The sequence below is a fragment of the Macrobrachium rosenbergii genome, chromosome 55 (assembly GCF_040412425.1).
Source record: "Macrobrachium rosenbergii isolate ZJJX-2024 chromosome 55, ASM4041242v1, whole genome shotgun sequence".
Classification (NCBI taxonomy): Eukaryota; Metazoa; Arthropoda; class Malacostraca; order Decapoda; family Palaemonidae; genus Macrobrachium; species Macrobrachium rosenbergii.
In genome coordinates this window covers 60459503-60473542 of record NC_089795.1, presented here as the reverse complement: position 1 = coordinate 60473542, position 14040 = coordinate 60459503, and positions in this window count along the sequence as shown.

Below are 14040 nucleotides of genomic sequence, written 5' to 3'. Positions count from 1 at the left end.
CTTCATACTCCCAGTGAAGACTTAGAGTCCAATAATAATAATAATAATAATAATAATAATAATAATAATAATAATAATAATAATAATAAACCCCGAAAGGGGGTAAAAGGTAAGAAAGAGCTTTGTACACACGAACTCCTCACCATGGCCACAATCCTGCCACAGAAACTTTTTTATTATTTATTTGATTGAATGGTACTCTGAGTACTTACTTACGTATGTGATCTAGTAAATTAATAGATCTAACTTTATGCTTAAATCTATTTGTTTCTTTTCCAGCTATATTCTGTTTTAGTGGTTCATTTTTCAATTACATGTTCTTCTCCCTCCTAATCTTTTTTTTTTTAATCATGGGGTGGGGGGAGAGAGAGAGAGAGAGAGAGAGAGAGAGAGAGAGAGAGAGAGAGAGAGAGAGAGAGAGAGAGAAGTACCCTAATCTGCCATTTTTTCCCTTAAATTGGCTAATTTAAATCTGGACTCTTTCGTTAAGTCTGTCTGTGCAATCACGATGCTTCAAGCACGATCACGTTTTCTATCTATCTGGACCCTTTTAAACTTGTGTATCTGCTTTACACATGACAAATTACAAAGGGAAAGCGTCAAATTCTTTTGTCTTTATTTTTAAACTCTGTTAATATGTCAAAATATATGCCAAAAAATATTACGCAATGACGTTATCTAAACTCAAAAGTAAAACATCACCTTAATATTCACATTAAATATAGGGATTTTACATGTCAAAAAGCACTGCAAAACTAACTATGATTTTGTCATACGTAATTTCCTATATTTTCTCCTGGGAAATTTAATAATCCAACTACCAACCTTCACTTAATAACATAATAAATAGTAACACACCGAGTAACATAATACATAGTTTCGTATATGACGTCCCCTAAAAACTAGAAGAGAAAGCTCTCGTTTATATTTATTTGAAGTTAGCTACACTTCCTATGACTAAAATCTAACTTATACATATCTAACTCTCTTTCTCTAAGAAATCGCTACCTGGCTGCAAGTTATGAGAATGTTTTCATTGCAACCTTTAATAACGAACGTGCATTGTCCCTTACTTTCCATCACTAAGAACACAAAATTCATAAAGGAATGCTGCTAATAACATGAATACACTTAATATATAATGATAAAGGGAATTTATTTGAACGACTGAATGCTCATCACAGCCTCCTTGACGATTAGAATTTATTGTAATATTGTTTTACATCACAGAGTAAATTCATGAAAAATTAAGGTTTACCGAATTTTAATCAATTTTACTATTTTCAATCATGGAGAATAGGAGCCATGACTTTTGACTGGATTAAAAGTATGTGAAATAAAATCCCCTTCTGGAGGCTTCAGTCAAAAGAAAAATATTATGGACGGCCTTGCGTCACTATGATATTCTCGTTTAACACGTAAAGCTAACTGAAATCATCCATGAACGAAATAAATGTAAAGTTAACGTTGACGGGGTCTTGTCAAGCGAGGTGCTACAAAGGAGTGTTACTGCACCTTTGCTGCTTGCCTTTTACATAGATTTAATAATAAAAAAAGTGGTCGAAGATGGAAGAAAAGGTTTAAATGGGAGAATTGATAGAAGGTTGACGGAACTGCAATTTGCAGATGATGCTATTTTAATAAGTAAAACACCCCAGAATTATAATAAGGATAGGGTATACATAAAATGATGAAACGATATTAGATGGAGAAAGGATTAACGAGGTTGAATCTTTCAAATGCCCAGGACCAATGATATCTAGTACAGGTATTCTTGAGTTGGAACTTAGTGACAGACTGAAAAAGGCAATGGTCAGGCCGAATAAGATTTGGAAACCAAATACACTGAAATGCTTATGCAAGTAAGGTTATAAGTATGGTCTGTTATACCATACGGATATGAATTTTGTCGTAACATTGAAACAATATCTGAAAGATGTTGTCGATTTGAGAATAAAGCTTTATGAAGAACATTACGAGTCACATGGCAGGAAAATTAGAAATGAATCTCTAAGGAAATTACAGAAGTTCTATATGGGGGTGAGATAATTATAAGAGGGAGATGGAGAAGGCTTGGAAATGTCTTCACATTATGTCCAATGTGAATAGTGCGTATGACTTAGCTGGGCTCCTATGGGTACCTGAGAAGCTGGAGGACCTTAGCCTACCTGAATACGAACTATGAAAATAGAAGTTGGAGATGAGCAGCACAGTATAGGCATGAGTGACGGAATTTCACACATACCTCTTATATCACACGCCGTTAAAGGCAATGTACGATGAAATGAAACTAAGTCCCAAAAGTTTTGCAGGTTACTGTAATGCCGGCAAAGTGTTGCTTTATTATATGATGGGCTCTTCGCAGAATACGCATTACAGCACACTAAGCGATTATAACATATTCTAGTTTAACATTTTTTCATTGTACATAAGTTCCTCGCTGGGTGAGCGGGTTCCGTTCTCAGCTACCACTCTGTTGGTCGCAAGTTCGAATCTCCGACCGGCCAGTGAAGAACAAGCGGAATTTGTTTCTGGTGATAGAAATTCATTTCTCGCTATAATGTGGTTCGGATTCCACAATAAGCTGTAGGTCCCGTTGCTAGGTAACCAATTGGTTCTTAGCCACGTAAAAATAAATCTAATCCTTCGGGCCAGCCCTAGGAGAGCTGTTAATCAGCTCAGTGGTCTGGTTAAACTAAGATATACTTAATTCATTGTACATAGAAAACTGATGACAAATAAAGGATTAGCAAGTGCAAGTCGACGGTCTTCACGCGATTAATTTCACTTATAATAGGTAATAACGGCCGTACAGTCTTACATGGAAATGCTCAATTTGTCATCAATATTGAGAGCAAAATGCCTGCAAACTTAGAGCATTACAATTGATCCCTAACAAAAAAGGAAAGATATTTACTCGCCCCAAACCGTTGAAACTGTGGTTTTAATTCCAAGCCAAACGTGACCTGAATTATTCAGCTGACAGGAACCTATCTTTACTTTCTTTCAAAGAGGCTTGAACCTTTTAATTTTTTCCTTATTGTCCTCTTTCTAATACATTAGAAGTAGTGTTTAAAATTTACGGGTAAAGTCCTGACTTGTTAGATGTATTAAATGGAAGGGAGAAAAAACCACGTCGTTAAAAACATCATTATTCAAGGCATGGAAAATCTCCATTTTTTTCGGATATCTGTAATTTTTTCTCTTTTTAGACAGCTATTTCAAAACTCTTCGGACTTTTTCCCGGTCTTTAAATGTCTCCTCTTCTTTCTCTCAAACACAAACCGGAAAATAACACCCATCTGGCCATCTCATCAGATTTTATATTATCATAATCATTAGAGGAAGACAGTGATTAACAAACAAAGAGCAACATCGTTCCTGATCAGATTTTGAAAAGAAATCTGAAAAGAAGAGAACAAAAGCTCAATCACAGACCTTTCCATAATACAAGAAACACTCATTTTATTTTTTATCAGTATCGGCTAAATAATTAAACTTCTTTTTTTATATCAAATGGATTGTCCAGCCGGACTGAGTTACTGGGTTCACGAGTACTGATACTAATACTACTGAGAATGATAATAATGATAATTATCTGGTTGTTATTAAAGTTAATAATAGTTTTCGTGATTACTCCTGTTATCAGTATGCGATATTTTTCTGTTAATATTGCCTCCGCCAAGCGAGTTTTGTTTACGTTCGGTTTGTCTGCTTGTTTGATAGTCTGCTGGAAGTTTGGTCTGCGCAAAATGTTGGATAAGGGTATCTACTAAAATTTTATCAAAGATGAGACTCGTGAATGATAACAGGTAATTATGATTTCGGATGGGACTTGTGCACGGGCCTTTAAGAGGGTGGTGAGTATCACAGATTTTGGGAATCCCAATTTAATTATTACTTAGTGAACTTTTGGCTGGAAAAAAAAAAGAATGTGCTTAGACAGGCATGACATTGACGGAAGTATGTGCTATCTGAGTGCTTTTCTACTTGTTACTTTACAGCTGATTAACATTACTAAAGACGAAGCATCTTGGACATTTGAAAATAATTTAATTCATGACATTTGAAAATAATTTAATCTATATATAACATTAAGATAGCGACTCTAGAGGTAAAAAAAAATTCACTGCTACATTCATACACAAACTGCTGAATCACGAATAAGCCTCCTGTGTAGAAAACTTCCACAACATTATCTGCTTTATTCACTTGTACATGACTCCTCATCATGGTATCGAATCAGCTACAAATACTCCACCATTCCATTCAACTGTATCTTGCACGTATCTTGATGGTTCCTTGACACCTATTTAACACGATCTACACAGTATTTTCTAGGTCTTCCTCTCCACCTTCTTCCTAACGCTTCTGAACTATATACTCTTTCACCAACTTATTGTCTTTCAGTCTTTCCTGATAACCAAGCCATGTTAAAACAGTGATCCATCCTTTCGTCCATACTAACCATTTTGCCACTTCTATCTCCACATTTCACGCTTTATAATTATTCTTCCATCGCACATAAAATACAGTACATCTCAGCAGCATCCATCTTTTTGTTCTTCTATGCATTCGACATACACACTTCACTCCCATTAAGGAGAGATGGCTCAACAATCATTTCATATATCCCCTTTTCCTAGTATTTTGCACGCACACGCTACATTATTTGCCTCTCTTATCATGTTCCTCGCCTCTCCTCTCAGCCAACTACCATCCACTATTGTGCTCCCATATGCAGCACCTGAACGAATCAACTACTTCAGTTGAACCATCATCCACATTAACAGTCACCTTTCCAGTTTCCTTGTTTCCATTTATCCTCATAAGGTTACTCGCGTTCACATTTACTCCTAACCTGAGCTTGCAAAACTTTCAAAACCTTTTTTTCACAGGTTTCAGCAATTTCCCTACTTCATCTCCAATTAGTATTGCATCCAATACCCTATTCACGGTCTCATTTCCGTATAAAACTGCCGTGTACCTACCTCTACTACCTTTTCGCTGGCCTCTTTCTTCACCCCCTTCTATTAACATGGAGACATAACAAACACTTGTATCATACTCACTTTTAATTCATACCAATCACTCTACGCTTTACATATTAAAAAACTTATTTTAATAGCTTCAATATATATATATTACATATACAGAATTCCATTAAATACACTAATATGTACATGCATCCACAGGATCGGCTTAAATTATCACGATGCATTCTAATTACTAGCATACGTGAATTTTACTGACACTGAAAATACCCATTACCTAGATTTTAAATGCTCATCTAAATAAATAACCATTATACGTTATAATAGGGAAGCCATCATTGTATATTTCAAACTGTTAATACCATAATCTTTTAATGATGCTTAAATAGCATCGTCAATTATTCAGATAATAATAATAATAATAATAATAATAATAATAATAATAATTATTATTATTATTATTATTATTATTATTATTATTACGGAAAGATTTATGAATTTTATGAATCATCATTATAAAGAAACCTAATAAAGACGACGGTGACTTTAAGCTAAAAATTTTCGCTAAATTTCATAAGATCTGAAGGTCATGCTCCCTAGAAACACATCCTTCTTTATTTCATAAACGGAACCTCGTCGATGAACTTCTCTGTTGTAATAAAATGCTCTTCTATGATAATTATGGAACAAAGCTATTAGTCAGCAATTACATTAACTGTATTGCATGCAATTTGTTTCAGTACTTTCACTAGAAGTTGATACATGAAATAATAATAGAAAGCAATTACTGTATCTAAAAACAGTAAAAGCTAAATTAAATGCAGTACAATGGAACTTTTTTCATTTCTTGCAACCGACTTTAAAATGCTCGCAAGCAAAAGAATTTTCACACTGATATCCACATCCTTAAAGGATGATTAAATTTCATCTATATGAGTAATTGAAGAAATTATACACAGAATACATTAAAGACAGAGTTTCTTCAAAGATGGAAAATATGAACACGAATTCCGCTTAAGACATAGGAGTAAATCTACTGCCATATCCAACATTTCAGAAAAGACCTAAAACTATTTTGTGAAACGTCGTCAAAATGTTCATGTTTTCTTTCTCCGTCTTGTGAGACACATTTCGTATATTAATAATAGAGTGGCTGAACAAGGCCCAATAAAATCCCTAAAAGGGACAACAGTTTTCTAAAGGTCAACGGTATCGGGAGAAGGTCGTCTGGCTAACAGACTTTTCTTTACCGTGTACTTACGCCAAAACCTCTGATTCACTGCGACACGGATCCACCGTGAATTTTTATATTGAATAAAAAAATTGGAAATATCGACTCAAACAGACTAATTTATCAGTTTATCTCAACCAAGATTTTAGTGAACTAAAGATATATATCTATTCGAAAAATATGATCTCCTCTATTGGGTGCTGTATAAAAAATATTGCTGAACAAGTGAAGGATGTTAGAGAGCAAATAGGATCATAGGAGTAAATAAATACGAAAGGAAAGTCTGAAGAAAGAAGCAAGAGCGTTCATTCCCCTCTCCCACCTCCACATAAAATAACCGCAAGTAAAATGCACAAGAAAAAGAAAAGAAACACTAATGTACTGCAAAAAATTTTCGTCGAGAAAATCTGCCTCAGCCACATTTCTCTGACCTTTGAAAAGAGGAAAAAAATGCCAAGGGAAAAAATTCCATTACGTTCGATCGTTTCATCTGGGAAGAACATTTTCTAATAATCTGTCCCCAAGGCGAGCTCATTCGTTTTCCCTTTCTTTGGTCCAGACTTTTTTCCTTCAATTCTTTTTCCTTGCATTCGAATGACTTCATCAACAAATTTGCATGAGCCAAAATGACTTTCCCTTGTGTAATCCACAGATTATATAGAGGGTATTCCTTAGAACTCATGGAAACTCAGTATTAATGAGAAAATTCTTAGAGAAAAACATTCTTTCAAGCTAAGACCAATGATAATACAACCCACCAGCCTTCCCAGTTTAATTTCATCAGAACTCTTTTACTTATCAATAACAGTACTGTAAGGGGTATTTTCTTCGAAACAAACTATCAATAAGAACCGTGGCTTCTCTCTCCCTCTCTCTCTCTCTCTCTCTCTCTCTCTCTCTCTCTCTCTCTCTCTCTCTCTCTCTCTCTCTCTCTCTCTCTCTCTCTCTCTCTCTCTCTCTCTCCTTTAGATGCAATTCAGAGATAAGAGCTGTGATTATTTCCTTCACTTTGTATATTTTATCTTCATAATACGATCTGCTTCAGTTCTACTTAAGCCTTTTTGCTTCGTACTCTTGGTCCAGAAAGATCCCCCAATTAATTTTGTGCTCGAACTATTCTGTAGGATTCATGCGTAATCCTATTGTCTTTTCAGTTCTGGAGAGCCAACCCCTGTTCGAGGAAATGGCTTAATGTTAGAAACTAAATATATATACTGTATATAAAAGCCAAAACCAAATGGCTTGGTTGGTCAATGAGGGGAGATGTGACCTCCTTCCTCTTTAGATTCATTTTCACTGCCATCTGAAAACGTCAAATAGACACAAGGAGCAGGAGAATAAACTAAATCTCCTCGACTTGTTAAGCCAAACTCAGGAAAAGAAATGTGATTAAATTAAGAGCGAAGAGCTGTGTTTTATAAAAGTAGCAGAGTATTATTACAGGTTACCATCAAAATAGTGAATTTCATTATTTTCGTCCGTGTTATCATAAGCATTATCGTTTGCTCATATTTTTCCGGAACTGCGTGGAATGGATAGGAAGGTAACACATAGTTTTCTGATTCTTAAACACAAATGGTCATGAAATATACGAATTTCTCAAGATTAAAGGATACACAATGGGCAGAAATCGGCAAATAATGGACATCAATATCTCTTTAAAAGTAAAAACAGAAAAATTAATATTAATTTGGATTGTTTATCAATTTCTGGCCATCAGTCATCTCAAACACTTGAGACATTTCTAAAATGGCATCGTATATGCAAAACGACGATTTGCTAGGTTTTGGAAAAACAGTAAAACTGGAAAAGACGCTGTTTGTGCCATTCAACCAAAGATTTATCTGAAATGGATCTTGAAAAAAAGGAAACTCAGAAATGTGAAAAAAGCCTCGGGTGACAAAGGATCGTCACCGAAGGTTTCGACCTGTTATATCAAAATATTGTCTGACATGGTACAATTTACTAATCGCCACGCACAAATAAACAAATAACTGATCATTATTACTAAAATTATAAAACTAATATAAAAAGACTAGAGTAGTCTGATCGGCCATAACATATTCACGTTTATCGTATTGCAGACACACGTTCAAGTAAAGACAAAAATGGCCACCAATACGCATGTACTGTACAGTTTACCTACAAAGAATTAACAGTCACAATACATACCAGTTGATATATATACGGATATAACTCTTGCCAATATCGTGTTTAATTTGTATTTTATCACCCTTGGTAACTCTTATTTTAAAGTCTGATGAAGCAAAGAAGCACAACGCCTTCAGATACAAGAGAAGGGTTAGATTAATACATAAAAATGTCAAAAGTGGCTTTGTGTAACAAACCAGCAGAATTAAGCACCATTGTTCTTCCGGCCAATGAAAAATTCCTTCTAAAGCATATGATATTAGATAAGTAGATTTACGATAAATAGGATTAAACGCAGGAGAGGGGAGAAGAGGGTGAATGCGAAATTATATCAAGGATGGACGGAAGGGTTAACCAGAAAACAGGTAGGTAAGGATATTAATTGGATGTTACTGAGGGAGCTGCCATTGAGATATAAAAGATATGATGTTAAGCCGGATATTGTTGTAAAAGAAAGTAAGGAAAATGATGGTGAGTATGAAGCAAAAGCCCACCCCCCTCCTCTCCCCCACCAAAAAAAAAAGCAGCAACATGCCATCAAAAAGCAATTATCAAATAAATACTGTATTCAGACAAATGAAAAATAACGTAATTCTTTAAATGAAATATAATTTACAAGAAAATCTGCAATAATTTTGTACTCCAGTATGCACTTTCAGTGCATATATTGGTATGCTTAAATACACAATCATATACACTAGTTTGTAGCTTCTTCATAAGTGAATGGTAAACTCTGCGTATGGTAATTAAAGCGCAAAACTTCCTGCCAATAAAAAAATTCGTACACCAACAAATATGGATTCTTTCTGTGTCAAGCCCAGGCGAGAGCAAGGTTGCACGGCTAGAACATTAATAAGAAGGTATACAAATAACAATCTAAAGCTTGATCTTTTACAGAGTCAGTCTTTTCTTGAATATATATATATATATATATATATATATAATATATATATATATATATATGAATGAACAATATATATATATATATAGTTATTATATATATATATATGATATATATATATATATATATAATTGTTCTTACACAATTGTATTATCATTTAATTGTTTTCAATAACAGGGACCTCATTTGAACTGATGGTATCTTTCCCTGATAAATATTCTCCCACTAGATACCATCTAGTTAAATGACGTCCTGTTATTAATATAATAAATATATATATACAATATATATATATATATATATATATATATATATATATATATATATATGTTATTACATATATATGCGTAAAATCAAGATAACACGAATTTTTTACTCTGATGTACCAGGTTAAATGAAACACCAGGTATATATCCTGACGGATTTTTCCTCCATGAAAAATCGGAGAAATTCACGATATAAATCCTGGAATGACAGTACAAACATACAGACAGTTTGAATACAAAAAGATCACATCTGATAAGCGGAAAAAAAGAGGGAGGATTATTAAACTCGCTAGCGCCTGAGATCCTCACTTTACTTACAGATCTTGTTTCTGTATAGAGACGGGCACAACCCTTTGCCCTCGTCCCCTTTCAACTATCTTTCTTAAAATGTATACATCTCGCACATTTCTCTTGAAAAGAATGGATCGCGTTTACACATTCCTGGGACGATACTGGAATTGGAATTGAAACACAAAATTTAGGCCAAAGGCCAAATGCTGGGAGCAACGAGGTCATTCAGCGCTGAAAATCATGTTGAAACAATTGTTAGGATAGGGTGGAAAGAAAGACGGAATAAAGTGAATACAAACGAAGGTATAGTAAAAGGAATCAAAGGGGTTGCGGCTAGGAGTCGAAAGGATGCGGCAAAGAACCTCAAGTAATGCCTACAGTGCACCGCGTGAGGTGCACTGACGGCACCATCACCCTTGGGCCTTGGGCGACATTCATATTGCTACAAAAGCTTTCTTTCATATAAATGGACTCGACTTTGTTTCTTTCATGTATATTGTTGGAACAAACTTACCTTTTTTGCCCCTGCAAAACTGATTGAATAATTGCACTCACTAACATGATCGAAAATTGCACTGTACGCTAGCACATATCTCATACATTATTTATAGTGCTCCAATCTCTTTTTCAATGATTTTTCAGTCTGGCCAATATAAAAGTTGCTAATATGATTGCACAGGATTTAATATACACATCCTTTAGCACTGTAAGGAGAGTTTTTTTATAAGTTCTTCCTTCACTTTTCTTAAATACTGCATTAACTCCTAGGTTCTTAAAGGGACGAAAAATATTTTTGAAAACATTATTGTATTATGGCACAAGCATGTTTTTAAGATGTAAGTCTCACTCTTGTCATCATATGCCCGTATTCTTCATTATATATGTATTCCATTATCAATGTACCTGGGCTACGCATACATAATGCTCTTAAAAACATGGATGTGAAAATTGATTTCTATATTTTATTGCTTTGACCGGAATAAAAATGCACACAAGTCGCTATATTGGTAGATTTTCTGTGCATACTGTATTTGAAACCATTACAGCTTTTGTGTATTAGGCAATCCCGAAAGGTTAAGCTAACGTTATTTTCCATCTCCGTAGTGAATTTTATTGACGGAATCAATTCAATTAATTTACCAAAGAAAGTATTTACATTTTCACTCCCTCGCCAAATACGTATTAGGTTGTCAACATAACTGAACCAAAATACACTGCGCGGTATGATTTTGTTCAATATTCTGTTTTCAAAAATTTAAATACAAATTGCTTAAAACTGGATGTAAAGGGTTATCCACAGCCATACGAAAGTTTTGAAAAAAAAATTTCCCGTTGAATTCAAATTTATATTTACACATATTGTAATCAGTTCTTTCGAAGTATTCTGGAAAATTTTATATCAAGCTGTCTGCTCTCTAAGGTATCAGAGAAAAAATCTAACAGATCGTCAATAAGTACCTTTGTAAAGAATGATGTCACACCAAAACTCACAAGCTTGGACTCAATATTAATCTGTAAATTATTTATCTATCGAGTCGACATCGTTCTTTATATTAGTATCAGAAACAGTATCAACCAACGGGTTCAGAATATCAACGAGATATTCTACTAAATTGTTTGAAGCGGAACCAACGGAGACAGTAGTTGGCAAAGCGCGAAAATCTGTTTTGTGAGTTTTCATTGCTCCATACAAATATGACAACGAGCTATGGAAATATCACACAAAATCTTTTCATCAGGTTTTAATTTTCGTTAAGCAATTCTTTCACTTTTTTCAAACGAAATTCTGTTCATACTATCAGTGGGATCTTTAAAGGTAAATGGCATGGGAAAAGGGCATGGGTGTGAGCCCGCCTGCATAGGTAAACAAGATCTGTAAGTAAAGTACTGACCTCAAACGCTAATGAGTTTACTGCCCCTCCTCCTTTTTCCCCACTTATCAGGTGTGAATATGTGTTCTCCAGCCATATGTATGTCCGCTCGTGCTGTAATGTCACTCTAGCATATGTATCGTAATTTTCAACCACTATGCATCAGTCCTTATGCAGATATCCTAGGAAACAAAACGATTTGTACCTAGTGCTTCATTTTCCCAAGCGACATTTGAATATGCATGTGTGTGTGTGTATATATATATATATATATATATATATATATATATATATATATATATATATATATATATATATCTGGGAGGATTATCAATAAGTATTTTTAAAAATCTGAAGAAAAACGTCTACTTAAAAGGTGAAACTGCATACAATAGTAATATTTCATTACATACTCGGAATGGGAAAGCATGGCGATTAAAATCATCATTTACTGAAAACGTTCGGAGAAATGACGCCACTCCGCAATATTTCAGAGAAAAACTGATTGACATGGCGGAGCTAATAAAACATGCACGGGCAACAATAACTGCAGGACTGCCAATTCAACTAGAGGATGGATAGTGGACGTTGATTTGGAGAGGAAAGCGAGAAGGAATGGAACGGCGAGGAGAGTATATAAAAGAGAGAAAGGGGGGAAAAGGTGCCGCTTCATAATCCACTGAGTATTATTCAAATGAAGATAAATCTCTTATAAAACTCTTTACTAGGATAAGCAGATGAAATCATGGCATGGCTGTATGTTTAAATAAACATACATACAGAAATATTTGATTTATATATAAAGTTATCCAGTCCATATGAAAATATATATAAGTATGTGTATATATATATATATATATATATATATATATATATATATATATATATATATATATATATATATATATATATATATATATATATATATATATATGTATGTATATATATATATACATATATATATATATATATATATATATATATATATATATATATATATATATATATATATATATATGAGCATGTTTTCCTGTACCTTACAAAGCTAAGAAACTTTAAATGATCACAATTAAGACTATACAAATTACAGATTTTTTCCCTACAGCTGTTCAAATAAATGAAAAAAAAAGGCATCATTTATTTCCACGTGACGTAGATAAAGGGGATGCCGAGAGGCATGAGCAGCATCCCGGGCTTTATCACGCAAACAAATTGATTTCAGATCCCTTGGTAATTATGGATTTCGGATATAAGAGCACCACCGTAAGACCCCTTCATCCGAGTCCCTCCTCATTCTAAATGACGGAAAAGGTAAGTGAATGACGGACGTTCAATAGGGAGGATCAATACTTTGGTTCAGCATCAGGTACTTTAGTATTCATGAAGTTTAGTAATCGTATTTGACATTCAAGAAATTCAGTGTTGAGAAGGTTCGGCGCTCAACTGGTATAACATTAGAGTCCACATTCAAGTTCAGCATTGTAGGGGTTCAGTGGACAGAATCAATATTAGGGTTCAGCATTCAGCATTTCAGGGATATTAAACAGGTTTAAAGTTCCGTATATTCAGGAGTTTCAATATTCTCAAAGCAGGCTTGTTAAGAACGGTATTTAATTAGGGAAGAATTGTTCTTACTTCATTTTACCGGTTTTGAGTCAATCATATGAGTGAGCAATCTTATCAAAGACGGCTACGAATTTTCAAGTTTTCCATATCAAAATCTGCTTGTATTATTCACTACATTAAAATTTTAACTGCTTATAACAGGCTATACGATAATTTTAACTTATAATAGACGTTATTATGACGCAATCTCAAATCGTTAACACATGAACTAAAAAATAAACTTACATTAAACAATGAGGAAATACCATTATCATAGTGGAGAGTGAAAGTAATAATCATCCACTATTTCCTTAATGTAAACTTTGGAAACGATCTCTTTACTACATTCTTTCTCCCATCTTTCTTAATAAATAAACAGTCCTCTCATCACCTTCGGGCAGAGGTGCGTTAATTTCTTCCATTTCCATCCATCTACTTCCCCTCCGACACACCCCCAACACATCCCCCCCACAACCAAACCGCTCCCCAAAAAATCCTTGTTCTTAGACCACTTAGTGACTAAACTAAGACATTCTTGAAGCTCTGATGGAAAAACGGCATGTTCCCATAGAAACAACAAATTTATGTTACATTCTTTACCGTTATGGGCGATAGGTTTGAAAACTGAGGACAGGAATAACAAATGCAGAGCAAAATAAATGACAATTCCTCCAACAGTACTTGGAAACAAAATGAATATTAGCCGTCCGATCATGTAAATTTAGTTATA